The sequence below is a fragment of the Eschscholzia californica genome, unplaced genomic scaffold (assembly GCF_041429995.1).
Source record: "Eschscholzia californica isolate CP2 unplaced genomic scaffold, dmEscCali1.0.p SCAF_3, whole genome shotgun sequence".
NCBI lineage: Eukaryota > Viridiplantae > Streptophyta > Magnoliopsida > Ranunculales > Papaveraceae > Eschscholzia > Eschscholzia californica.
In genome coordinates, this window is record NW_028238420.1 from 29,730,545 (window position 1) to 29,743,488 (window position 12,944).

Below are 12,944 nucleotides of genomic sequence, written 5' to 3' on the forward strand. Positions count from 1 at the left end.
TGAACTTTGCTCGAGTAAAACCGACCCTTCACCAAGGTCCTAAGGAGAAGTCCTAGTCAAACTTATCGGCTCAAGCCGGCAAATGAGGTAGCTCCGGTAGCTACGGCTACGACCCGAGGCCTCGCAAGGAGAAGTCCTAGTTAAACTTAAACTCTTTACTCGAGTAAAACGTGGTCCCTGAGGATCCCCATGGAGAAGTCCTAGTTAAACTACAGCCCTGGCGAAGGTGACCGGGGGTATAAGGAGAAGTCCGTGCGAAACTATTCATGCTTAAAATGAGGAAGACAACCCTGGTAGCTAAGGAAACGACCAGGGGTACGGGAGGAGTCCCGGAGAAAACTAGTCGAGCTCAAGCCGACGAAACCAGCTTTGGTAGCGAAAGCCACGACCAGAGGTCTAAGGAGAAATCCTAGTTAAACTAGTTGCGCTCAAGCCAACGAAAACAGCTTTGATAACGAAAGCTACGACTAGAGGTCTAAGGAGAACTCTTAGTTAAAGTAGTCGAGCTCAAGCCGACGAAACCAGCTCCGGTAGCGAAAGCCACGACCAGAGGTCTAAGAAGAAGTCCTAGTTAAACTAGTTGTGCACGAGCCAACGAAACCAGTTCTGACAGCGAAAGCTACGACCAGAGGTCTGAGGAAAAGTCCTAGTTAAACTAGTTGAGTTCAAGCCGACGAAATCAGCTCTGGTAGCGAAAGCTGCGATCGGAGGAGAAATTCTAGCTAAATGTTTCAAATCATATTAAATAAAAGACAGCCCTGGGAGCAATAGCCATGATCAGGGGCAAAAGTAGGCTTGACATACAGAGCCACTCTAATTTGGGTTCTATTTTGCAGAGGGCAATAGTAAGCCTAGGGCATGATAGATTAAGTCTAACTTTTCTTAATCTTTTGCAGAAGCGATCATTCGGAGCATGCGTAGTAAGTTTAGGAATGCATTAGTAATATAGGGTCAAATTAACTATAACCAGTATCTTGTTTATAAGTTCATGCAGCTACGGGAGTAGTGGAGAAAAATAACAAGAAAAACAAAATACATGTAAAGAGAAATCATGGCTGAGCCTCAGAAGGAAGAGACTCGAGTTGGTCGCCGGAGTTAAATCGAGGGACCGAAAAGGTTGAGCCCTCATCGGAATCATCATCCACCGGGACCACGGAGGTGGCCGCCTCAGCATCCCACTCATCATTATTGAAAGGGAAGTCATCCTTCGAACCTCGATCAGCTGTTACGGCATTAACATACATGGTCACTCGATCCTTGTCGATGTGACGCAGAGGAACGGAATCCTTCGGAGAATAGAAGTGACGAGCGGCCTTCCAAGCCACCTGAAAACCCGACTTGCATTGCTTCCTCTGAATAGCCAAGAATTCATCCCCACATTTAAAAGAAGCTATTGCCTTTTTTTTTATTCACCTCAACTAGCTCGAGGATGTTCCGACGCGGAAGCCTTAGGGAAGATTTATCCTTCTCCCTTTGAAGAACCAAAGCAGTCTCTTTCTCCTTGAGAGCTTTGATGTGACACGAAAATGTCACATTTGGAGAGCCTAACTTAGACTAATTAGTCCTTTTTGAGTGTTATCAATAATATTTTATGTGTTTTTCATGTTAGGTACTTATTTTATAGTTAAGCATGTGATTCAGAATAAAAGGAGCGAATTATCACTATCATTTCATGTACCGAAAATGAGAGAAAAAAACTTCAAGCAAATCAAATGACAAGTATAGTCAATGACGAGTCCGACGGTGAAAACGGTATTCAATTCGGAGTTCGGACGGGGAAGATGTGGAAGAGAGAAGTCCGACGGTATTCTAGTCCTTTGTAAGAATTTGAAGATGTAGAGACAAGGATGGAGGCACTCTCTTGGTTTCTAAATCAAAGCCCAAAACCAAGTCCAAGCCCAAGAAATATTAAGAGAAGAAGAATTGGGTAGAGATTTTATAGGCACCCATTTGTGGTATAAAGACTTAGTCAAGTTTGACTAAGTCTAGGGTTTTGACTCAACGTAGAGTAAGGGGTCAAAGGGTTACTATTCATCATCTTCTTCAACAACCAAGAAGAAAAGAGGGAGAGAAAAGGAGGCTAAGGGTTTGGAGTTCTTGAAGTTTTAGGGTTTCTAAAGCTTGAAGTTGAAGAGAAGGGAAAGAGAGGGAAAGGAGACCGGCCAAAGCTTGGCCGGCCAAGCTAGGCCGGCCAAAGCTTTGGCCGGACACAAGATGGCACGGGAGGAGCTGCTGGAGCACGGGATCTGCAGCTGCTCCGAGCTCGGGATGCTGTCACGGACGTGCACGCTACTGTTCGGGACGCATCTGCAGGAGCTCCGACACGACCAGCAGGAACGTGCACAGGAACTGCTCCGGCGCAACAGTGGAAGCTTCTCCATGCGCGCACACTACACGGGTCGGCGCGAGCTGCAGGGAATGGAGGACGCGACCACCAGCATGGGACGCGACCGCAGGGACGTGCTCGGAAGCTGCTGGTCGGAACTCCATCTTGTCTTGGACGGATTCTCACCTTCTTTGGCCGGAGTTTTCATGGTTTTCCGGCCACTTTCTTGGCCGAAAAACATAGGGCTTTTACTCCCCATCATCTTGGCTAGCTTCCCATGTAGTTTGATTTGATTTTGGACAAGAAATTTCTAGAGAGAGAAAGCTAGGGTTAGCTTTAATGGAGGTTGTGTTCTAAATGGAGAAGATGATGGTGGTCGCTATGGGGAACCCAAAATTTGCTAAGGGGAGATCGGCTGAACCTTATCTACTCATATTTTCCGACGAACCTAGCCTCGAACTACATCGAAACAGGGGGATTTCTCATCATCTTCTTTTCATTTATTACTTGTCACCATATTTAGCTAACTTTAGTTTGTCGATTATATGAGATGAAATGTGATGAATTCATGACTATGTTTAATATGATTTGATGTTTTGATTATAAATTGATGTTCATTTATTTCGATTATCGTTTTGATCGTATTTTCATGTGTCTTGTCAAGCACTTCACATAGTTAATAGACGAAACGAAGTATTCGATATCGATCGTAGTCTAAGTCATAATTTCATGTGTCTTGTCATGCACTTCACATAGTTAGGCGACTAGACGACACTTTCGATGACTCGGGATTCACCGATTTAGACGTTTGTTTGACTAAGTATGATCTCCAGATATACGTAGTACTTAGAGATATCTACTTTAGGAGTCGAATATCGATTGTACTCTGAAACATTAGATCGGACTACACATAGTCGTAGGTTTATCATTATGGATTCCCGGACTTCGACACCTTTCTCACTTATTTGTTGCCCGAATCGAGTCTTACCGTCTCCCGACTCTTGTTCCTCCGACTCTTCTCTCGAATCTCTCTCGCCCGTTTTACTTATACTGTTTAGTTAGTTTTGCTTGCTTTCTTGTTTTGTTACTCTTTCAAATCAAACCCCCCATTTATCTTTGTTTCATTTCCTTTTTAGTCTATGTTAGCTTGAAATATCTAGACCAAGGGACAAGACCCTTCGATATCCAAACTACCTTCCTATCCTTGGATCGATCCCGGCTTTGCCGGATTACTACTTGATACCTCCGCTTGGGTGTGCAACCTTTTCGGGTGCATCGAGTTTTTGGCGCCGCTGCCGGGGATAGGTTTAGTAGTTAGGATATCGTTGTTGTTTTGTTCATTAGTTTAGTGTTATTTGCTTCTTAGACGTTTTTATTTTATTTGTTTTTTTTTAGTTTCTTATCTTTTTTTCTTTTTAGGCACCGTTTCAAGAAAAGAGCCAAAAGTGACATAAAGGCGAAGGAAAAGGAAGGAATCGAGAAGCATAAGAAGAAAGGCGAACGAAACGAGAGGAACACTCGATAGTATCGCATTCTATCTCATCATTTTTACTTGTGTGTGATTGTTTAGTTCTTTAAGTGTTAGCCCCCATTTTGTGATTGTGTGTTAGTATCCTTGAACATTGTCAGAGCATGGCAAGTTGGTCATTTGATGAGAATGACCTTATGCGAACCCTTTGCAACACTAGTCGACCATCTAAAAGTCATTAGGATTACTCAAATTTATATAGGAATGTTACGACTAGTGATAGGAATAGGCGAGTTGAGTCTGACCGACCTAGGATGACCATGGGTGAATATCGACGGATGTATGGAGTCGGTCAGACTCGTCATGGACATGGTTCTAGGGATTATGAGCATGAGGGTAATCAACCCCGTAAGAGTCTTCGAGACTATCTACAAGAATTTGGGATGACCACACCTTCATGTATGAATTTGTCATTTGATGAGGACCGTAGTTCTATTAGTATTGAGCGACCACGTCGAAGTCTTCGTGACTATCGACAAGCATATATGAACGGTTCATTCAGTGATGACAATTCCCGACTCGATGATTCCACTGAAAGAGTCGAGTCTAGGTATCTGCATGAAGGTAGTGAAGAAAGGACCATGGAGACCATTAGGCCGGTTTGTGCTATTTGTGCAAGCTTAGACCATTTGACCGAGTATTGTCCCATGATCTGTGTTCTGCGAGAGTCTTCGTCTAGTTATACTCATGTGCCTTATAACGAGGAGATGTCAGAAGATACTCTCCAAGCAATTTTAGAGTACCAAACTAGATTCAATCGAGAAATCAAAGAGATCACGGAATGGATTCTCAATATTGTTGATAGAATTGAGTCGGAGCCTATCATCGACGAGGAAGGGGTTTGCGCACCCCAAACTCAAGAGGAGACTATGAATGATGGTGAGGGTAATACACCTGTCTCTAGTCTTAAGTTAAATGTCGAAGAAGCTCCTGATAGACCTTTTGAGATGGAATTGACCGATGATCCTTGTTGCTCACTCCCTCGACCATTGTCATCTCACCATGATCAGACTACATTAGATTGTAATTAATGTTCAGGATGATAGCTCTATGAGCAAGTTTGGGGATCACACGTTATTGAACTTTCCAATTTTTAGCACTTGTGATTACTTGGATGAGTTATGTAGAATGGAAGGTGCTATGCCTAACTTTGAGGCTCCCGATGCCTTTAAGGATGTCGATAACATAGTAGTTGAAGAGATAGCGGATAGCTTGTTGGATTATTTACCTAAGGAACTTATGGACCTTGACTTGGTCCCCGAGCCTATTGCCTTACCCTTAGAGTCTAGGCCGACCTTCCACATGATCTCAAACTCGGTTCTTGACCCCTTATGGGACACTTCGGACGTCTTTCCTAGCATATCTAGGGACTTAGTGGATGTTTTATGCACTAAGCTTGAGTTTGACTTTTTACCTTCGACCGACTTCCTGACCCTTCAATTGTATGTCGATCCTTTTGACGACTTCTTAATCGTCGCCCCTAGCATTCATGCTAACTTAGTGGACCGTGCATCCACTAAGTTTGGGGATGGCCTCTTTTCGATTTTCGTCTCACGCGCACTTCTTTGGTTTAATATTTTTGTGAGAAGATTACCATGTGTATATAGCTTTCTTTGGGTTGACCCCCAAATCTTCCGTCTTTTGCTATATGATCGTTAGCCGATTAAGGTGGCATTTGATGTTTGTGGGTAGCATCTCTGGAAACCCTCCGCGAGACATAACTCGTGCTCTTGTGTGAAAACAAGAGAATCAAAGGCTAATTGCATAGCTCGATGCAATCGTCTATACCCGCGTTAGTGGTAGACTTTATATGGTCATTCTTCTTTTGTGCTTCATTCTCATTATATTTTTGGATATTTTAGGAGCATTTCTTATATGTTTTACTTCTAAGGCATGGTTTGTTCCAAGTTTGGGGATGGCGTGAGCTTGGCATCAACTTGGAACCTCTTGATACATGAGCCTTGGTAGTATCCATTTTTTTATCTCCTTCGGTTATGGTAATATCTCTCCATTCTTCTCTTTAAATTGATGTGTCTCTTTATCTTTTGGTGAGTGTATGCTTAGAACATTGAGGACAATGTTAGTTTTAAGTTTGGGGATGCGGGATATGACCATAACCAATGCATGACCATGGGTTTCAAAGACAAAAGGGTTCAAATTAGCTAAAATTTGAAAAATTTTGAACATTTTGAGTAGATTTGCATGTGATTATAGTGATAGTTTTAAGAATGTTGATGCATATGTGTCGAGTTGATGAGTTTTGTGATTGCTAATGGTCTTTGCATGGAAGTCGAGTCTTTGAGTGTTTGTGTTATACTATGGGAGTAACATCTAAGTGAAGAAGAAACATCTCTAAGAGACCTAGAGTAGTCATTAGTGGAGACTTAACCCATGTGAGAGCTCAAAGCCTAAATTGTCATTCGAGTGTACTCTTCCGCGCTAACTCCGAGTAGAATGAAGAGCTACTCAACCTCGTAACTGTCAAAAGAGCTCATTTGATCTCGTGTGCTCAACTTTCTTAGCCACTGGGAGTGACATTAGGATAGCGAATTAACCTTGCCCTTGTAGTCCATGAAACCCAATAAGAGTGTCAACTAGAGGGAGGCGGATACTCCATTACCATCATCATCTTATATCCTGAGAATGAAGACATGAGAAGAAAGAAAGAAGAATGTCAAAGCAAGTATGAAATGGAAAAAGTTGATTACAAGAATATAGTATTGTGTGAGTTATGTTTGTTTTATGTGATGTTGTGTTATGAAAAAAAAAAGTGAAAAAGTGAAAAAAAGAAAAGAAAGAAAGACAAAAAGAAAAAAAAAATGAATGATGAATAAAGTTGTTTATGTTATGTTTGAGCATGTTAGCTCTTTTGTGTGAGTGATGTGATTGTATATATGTGTGTTTGTGTGTATGTTCATGTATAAGTATTCGAGCAAGAAACAAATGTGGAAGTGCTTGAGAGGTTCTATCATGAAGAAGTCAACATTCTCGGGAATCCACCATCGTCATCCATCTCTAGTATCCGCTAACCTTTAGAAAGCATTCTTAGAGGGTAGAATGGGTGAGAAGGGTGAGTGAGCTTCCCCACTCCGTTTAGTGGCTAATTCCTTTTCGAAGATCATTCGTTCCAAAATGTTGTCCTCACCCTTTTTATGTGTTGAGTCCATGTTAGTGATCACACTCACACATACGAGCGAACCATTCTTGAGTGATTTCATATTTGGAGTGTATGTCCGTGAGGCCGAAGTCGAGGCGAAATATACTAACTTAGTAATCAAGGTTTTGTGACTTCGGAACATAGATGTTGCTCATTATGGTATGACACTAGCACTTTAGGGTAAGATCATTAGTGAAGGGACCTTTAGCTTTTACAAGAGCTCATTTACTTGATTCATTATGCATTGACATGCTTAAACCCTTTACTATATGAACCATGTTTATCTATGATTTGGATTTTGGACCCTTGTGTATTTGAAACCACGATGTTTGTGGGTGTCATCTATGGAAACCCTCACGAGACGACACTCGTCCTCTAGGGCTAACCTAGTGGTTTAAAGGCTTGTTGCATACGCTAAATGCAACCGGGATGCCTCCAAAAGTGAGTTAGGCTTTTATTTTGTTTTATTTGCTCGAGGACTAGCAATGTTTAAGTTTGGGGATCTTGATGTGACACGAAAATGTCACATTTGGAGAGCCTAACTTAGACTAATTAGTCCTTTTTGAGTGTTATCAATAATATTTTATGTGTTTTTCATGTTAGGTACTTATTTTATAGTTAAGCATGTGATTCGAAATAACAAGAGCGAATTATCACTATCATTTCATGTGCCGAAAATGAGAGAAAAAGACTTCAAGCAAATCAAATGACAAGTATAGTCAATGACGAGTCCGACGGTGAAAACGGTATTCAATTCGGAGTTCGGACGTGGAAGATGTTGAAGAAAGAAGTCCGAGGGTATTCTAGTCCTTTGTAAGAATTTGAAGATGTAGAGACAAGGATGGAGGCACTCTCTTGGTTTCTAAATCAAAGCCCAAAACCAAGTCCAAGCCCAAGAAATATTAAGAGAAGAAGAATTGGGTAGAGATTTTATAAGCACCCATTTGTGGTCTAAAGACTTAGTCAAGTTTGACTAAGTCTAGGTTTTGACTCAAGTTAGAGTAAGGGGTCAAAGGGTTACTATTCATCATCTTCTTCAACAACCAAGAAGAAAAGAGGGAGAGAAAAGGAGGCAAGGAGGCTAAGGGTTTGGAGTTCTTGAAGTTTTAGGGTTTCTAGAGCTTGAAGTTGAAGAGAAGGGAAAGAGAGGGAAAGGAGACCGGCCAAAGCTTGGCCGGCCAAGCTAGGCCGGCCAAAGCTTTGGCCGAACGCAAGATGGCACGGGAGGAGCTGCTGGAGCACGGGATCTGCAGCTGCTCCGAGCTCGGGATGCTGTCACGGACGTGCACGCTGCTGTTCGGGACGCATCTGCAGGAGCTCCGATACGACCAGCAGGAACGTGCACAGGAGCTGCTCCGAGCTCGGGATGCTGTCACTGATGTGCACGCTGCTGTTCGGGACGCATCTGCAGGAGCTCCGACACGACCAGCAGGAACGTGCACAGGAGCTGCTCCGGCGCAACAGTGGAAGCTTCTCCATGCGCGCACACTACACGGGTCGGTGCGAGCTGCAGGGCATGGAGGACGCGACCACAGGAGCATGGGACGCGACCTCAGGGACGTGCTCGGAAGCTGCTGGCCGAAACTCCATCTTGTCTTGGACGGATTCTCACCTTCTTTGGCCGGAGTTTTCATGGTTTTCCGGTCACTTTCTTGGCCGGAAAACATAGGGCTTTTACTCCCCATCATCTTGGCTAGCTTCCCATGTAGTTTGATTTGATTTTAGACAAGAAATTTCTAGAGAGAGAAAGCTAGAGTTAGCTTTAATGGAGGTTGTGTTCTAAATGGAGAAGATGATGGTGGTCGCTATGGGGAACCCAAAATTTTCTAAGGGGAGATCGGCTGAACCTTATCTACTCATATTTTCCGACGAACCTAGCCTCGAACTACATCGAAAAAGGGGGATTTCTCATCATCTTCTTTTCATTTATTACTTATAACCATATTTAGCTAACTTTAGTTTGTCGATTATATGAGATGAAATGTGATGAATTCATGACTATGTTTAATATGATTTGATGTTTTGATTATAAATTGATGTTCATTTATTTCGATTATCGTTTTGATCGTATTTTCATGTGTCTTGTCAAGCACTTCGCATAGTTAATAGACGAAACGAAGTATTCGATATCGATCGTAGTCTAAGTCATAATTTCATGTGTCTTGTCATGCACTTCACATAGTTAGGCGACTAGACGACACTTTCGATGACTCGGGATTCACCGATTTAGACGTTTGTTTGACTAAGTATGATCTCCGGATTTACGTAGTACTTAGAGATATCTACTTTAGGAGTCGAATATCGATTGTACTCTGAAACATTAGATCGGACTACACATAGTCGTAGGTTTATCATTATGGATTCCCGGACTTCGACACCTTTCTCACTTATTTGTTGCCCGAATCGAGTCTTACCGTCTCACTCTTGTTCCTCCGACTCTTCTCTCGAATATCTCTCGCCCGTTTTACTTATATTGTTTAGTTAGTTTTGCTTGCTTTCTTGTTTTGTTACTCTTTCAAATCAAAACCCCCATTTATCTTTGTTTTCTTTCCTTTTTAGTCTAAGTTAGCTTGAAATATCTAGACCAAGGGAAAAGACCCTTCGATATCCAAACTACCTTCCTATCCTTGGATCGATCCCGGCTTTGCCGGATTACTACTTGATACCTCCGCTTGGGTGTGCAACCTTTTCGGGTGCATCAAGCTTCAAGCTGCTTTTCCAAGACAGAAAAACGAGCATCAGACTGAGAGGACTGGAGAGCAGCGCTGGCTCGAGTTTGTTCTGTCTCCACCTTCCACGAGTCCCGCTTAGCCGAGGCTACTTTCAAATCACTGGCCAACATTTCAGCTTCGGCTTTATAAGATATAGCCTCTTGATCAGCCTTCTGAAGTTGGGCCTCCAATTTTTCGATTGAGGACAGGTAGGACGCAACATCATTAACTTAAGAGTACTGAAAAAAGAGAACACAAACATATCGATAAAACCAAAAAAAAAAACACTGGAAAACAAAGGATGCAGACCAAGATACCTCCTTCTGGAAGAAGTAGTAAAAACCATCGATCAAAGATACCACATAGCAGGGAAGACCTTTGGGGAAAGTAGCCAGTTTAGCAGATAAACCGATAGACACAGGAGCTTTACCCTATCCGCCGAAGAGTGGACGCTAGCCCTGGTCCTGGAAGCAACGGCACCGCCCCTGAGCAAGGGAGGAACATTAGGAGAAGAATCAATAGGGACCGAGGGAGAGGTCGGACTATCAGGCTCGCAAATAACAATGCCAGCTGGGCTCCGACCGACCACAGATTTAGTGCGAGATTTCTTTAAACCAGAGGAAGACGGAAGAACATCAATCCTAGTTCGCTTCCTAAGGAATCCTGATAACACAAGAAAAGAAGAAGAATCGAGACATAAATATTGAGAAAAGGAAGTTACAAGAAAGGGGACTGCTAACAAAACCTCACATGATAGAGAAGGAAGCACTTGAGCTTGATGGAAGGCCTGGAAATCGATCAAATCCTCGGGGGTTAACCCTCCTTTCCTCTATCCAAAGCATTGAAAGCTTCATGACATTTGACGTCTTTGGCATCAGGAATGATCTTGGGACGATCATGAGAAGAACCGAGAGAACGAGGAACAAACCCAAAACTTTCGGTGGCAAGGGAAGGTCGAACGAAAAAAAACCTTCCCTTATAATCTTTTGGGATACTAGGAGCAAAGAAGAATGGATCAACATGAGAAGAAAAGTAATAAGACTTGTCTAACGAAAAAAAACCTTCCCTTGAGAGAGAAGATCCTATCAAAAGCATAAAGACTAGTCTTCTCACCTTGTTGAAGACAAAGGAAATAGAACGCCATGATAGTCATCAAAGCATTAGGGCTCAGCTGAAAAAGTTGAAGCCCATAATTGTTCAGCAGCTCAACGAGAAAAGGAGGGAAGGGAAACACCAAACCCAAGTAGAAGAAGACTTCATAGACTCCAGAACGACGGTCATCAGTGTAGCGAATCCTATCATTAGACGATGGGAGGATAAGTTCAACGGAATCTGGAATCATGTGAGCGGCCCGGAGAGTTTCCAGGTCTTGCTGGGTCATACGACTAAATTAACGCATTTGACCAGAAAACTGTAAAGCAGAAGGAGGAGTAGCCATGAAAATCAAAGAGAAAGAGGCGCACAAGCAGACACCAAAGAAGGGGAAAGCGAAGATGAAGATTTATGCTGAAATAGAGAAGACGGGAAAGGAATGAATTACAGCAAGTCACAACGCTTAAATATAGGAAGACCAGGATCCGGGCCAACGTAAAGAGAACCAATGGGAGCAAGACATGAGGCAACAGTCACAATTGGAAAAACCCTAACATTTCTTCAATCAATGACGAGAGATAGTCGACGGGTCGGATTAACCTAAGACGGCGTTAGGAATTAATAGGACCCTGGGGAACGCACCTACTCTCCCACTAGAAAGATACCACGTGTCCACGCATGCCAAAAGTGCTGCCTTGAACAGTAATCCAAAAGGATCAGCGCCGAAAATAGGCAGTCAGAAAATAAAAAATGTGACATCACAGAATCACGCATGGAAAAGAAATCAATTACTCCAGCAGAAGACGAGACGTGTCTCGGGAGAACAAACCACATGTCAAGACAAAACATAGCTGGGAGGGCTCTGAGAAAAATCGCGTTTCGTGAGAAAGGACCTCCACTTAGCAGATACCAATCAGCTTTGGAAAATCAGCACAACACTAATGATGCATAAAACTCTGCACTAAACGCCCTTGGCATGGATAGATCAGCCCTGGGATCTTAAAAGGAATAAGGGGGGTCTCCACAGGTTCGGCCCATATCGTACGCCCAGAACTGGGGAGATATCAGCGCTGCGAGACCTAATGACTTAATCCCGGACTTTCTAGAAAGATCTCAGTCGGCCTCAGATCTTGAAGTGTTTAAGCCAGGTTGGACTCCACGTATCTAGAAGAGGAAACTTCTCCTTTTAAGTCTATCACTCCGGCAAGATATTTCCAAAGTATCATTGAACTTAAGAACTTTCACTTATTAAAGATCCGGGATAGACTCGAAGAAAAATCCTAGATACGCAAAAGAGGTAACTTCCCTTACGGTTTGACGGCCACCGCCTCACCACCGCCACTAATCACAGTCAGTTTAACTTCGCCTATAAAAGGCCCCCCACTTCGTCCTTCAAAGAACATGATCTCTTCACTCTAGAAAAGATCACCCAAAACTCAGAGTTCTCACAACTCGCCCCCCAAAAGGATCGATCAACATTCATTCTTTTAATCCAAAGAACACTCTGACTGTCTTGAGCGTCGGAGCGATTTTCGAACCCTTTGCAGGTTTTCCCCCCTCGGGGACAGACGAACAGGAGTCGGGGCAAGGGAATTGGAGCCAAGGAGTTGGAGCAAAGGAGCAAGAAAGGAGCAAGGAGCATAACAGAGCAGAGAAGGAGAGTAGAGAAGCGGAGCTGAACAGAGGAATCTCCCCTCTCCAAACAGTATATACCATCATAACGGAGGTTGTCATGCATCAACTCCCTTTTTCATGGTGATTCAAATCGGGAGCCAATTTTCGACATCAACACCGTGCATAGAAAATAGAGAACTTGAAGCTGATCACCAAGTCCAATCGTTCGATTCGTCGTTAGATCCTGAATGACGCAAGAAGATGAGTTAAAATTAACATCACATGAAGGAGACTTGGTATCTTGGGATACGAATATAAGATTGAATTTGAAAATTGGAATATGTAAGACATTACATAAAGATAATTCCTTAGAGAAAGAAATAGAACCAATATGAAGTACCCGGCAACGAGAACCATCGGGTAGGCGAACAAAGTAATTAGGTGGAGAAATTACATAATTAGATTAAGATAAAGGGTGCAACAAATACGTTTTGCCGCACCAGAATCGACAATCCA

General features: G+C 42.9%; 1 long non-coding RNA gene across 1 annotated transcript; it reads left to right on the forward strand.

Moving 5' to 3' along the window:
- The first annotated feature begins 8,037 nt into the window (after positions 1–8,037).
- Positions 8,038–9,058, forward strand: LOC147549425 (uncharacterized). The gene is made up of 2 exons (XR_015238764.1): positions 8,038–8,350; positions 8,444–9,058. It is a non-coding gene; the product is annotated as an uncharacterized LOC147549425 (long non-coding RNA).
- The last annotated feature ends 3,886 nt before the right edge of the window (positions 9,059–12,944 follow it).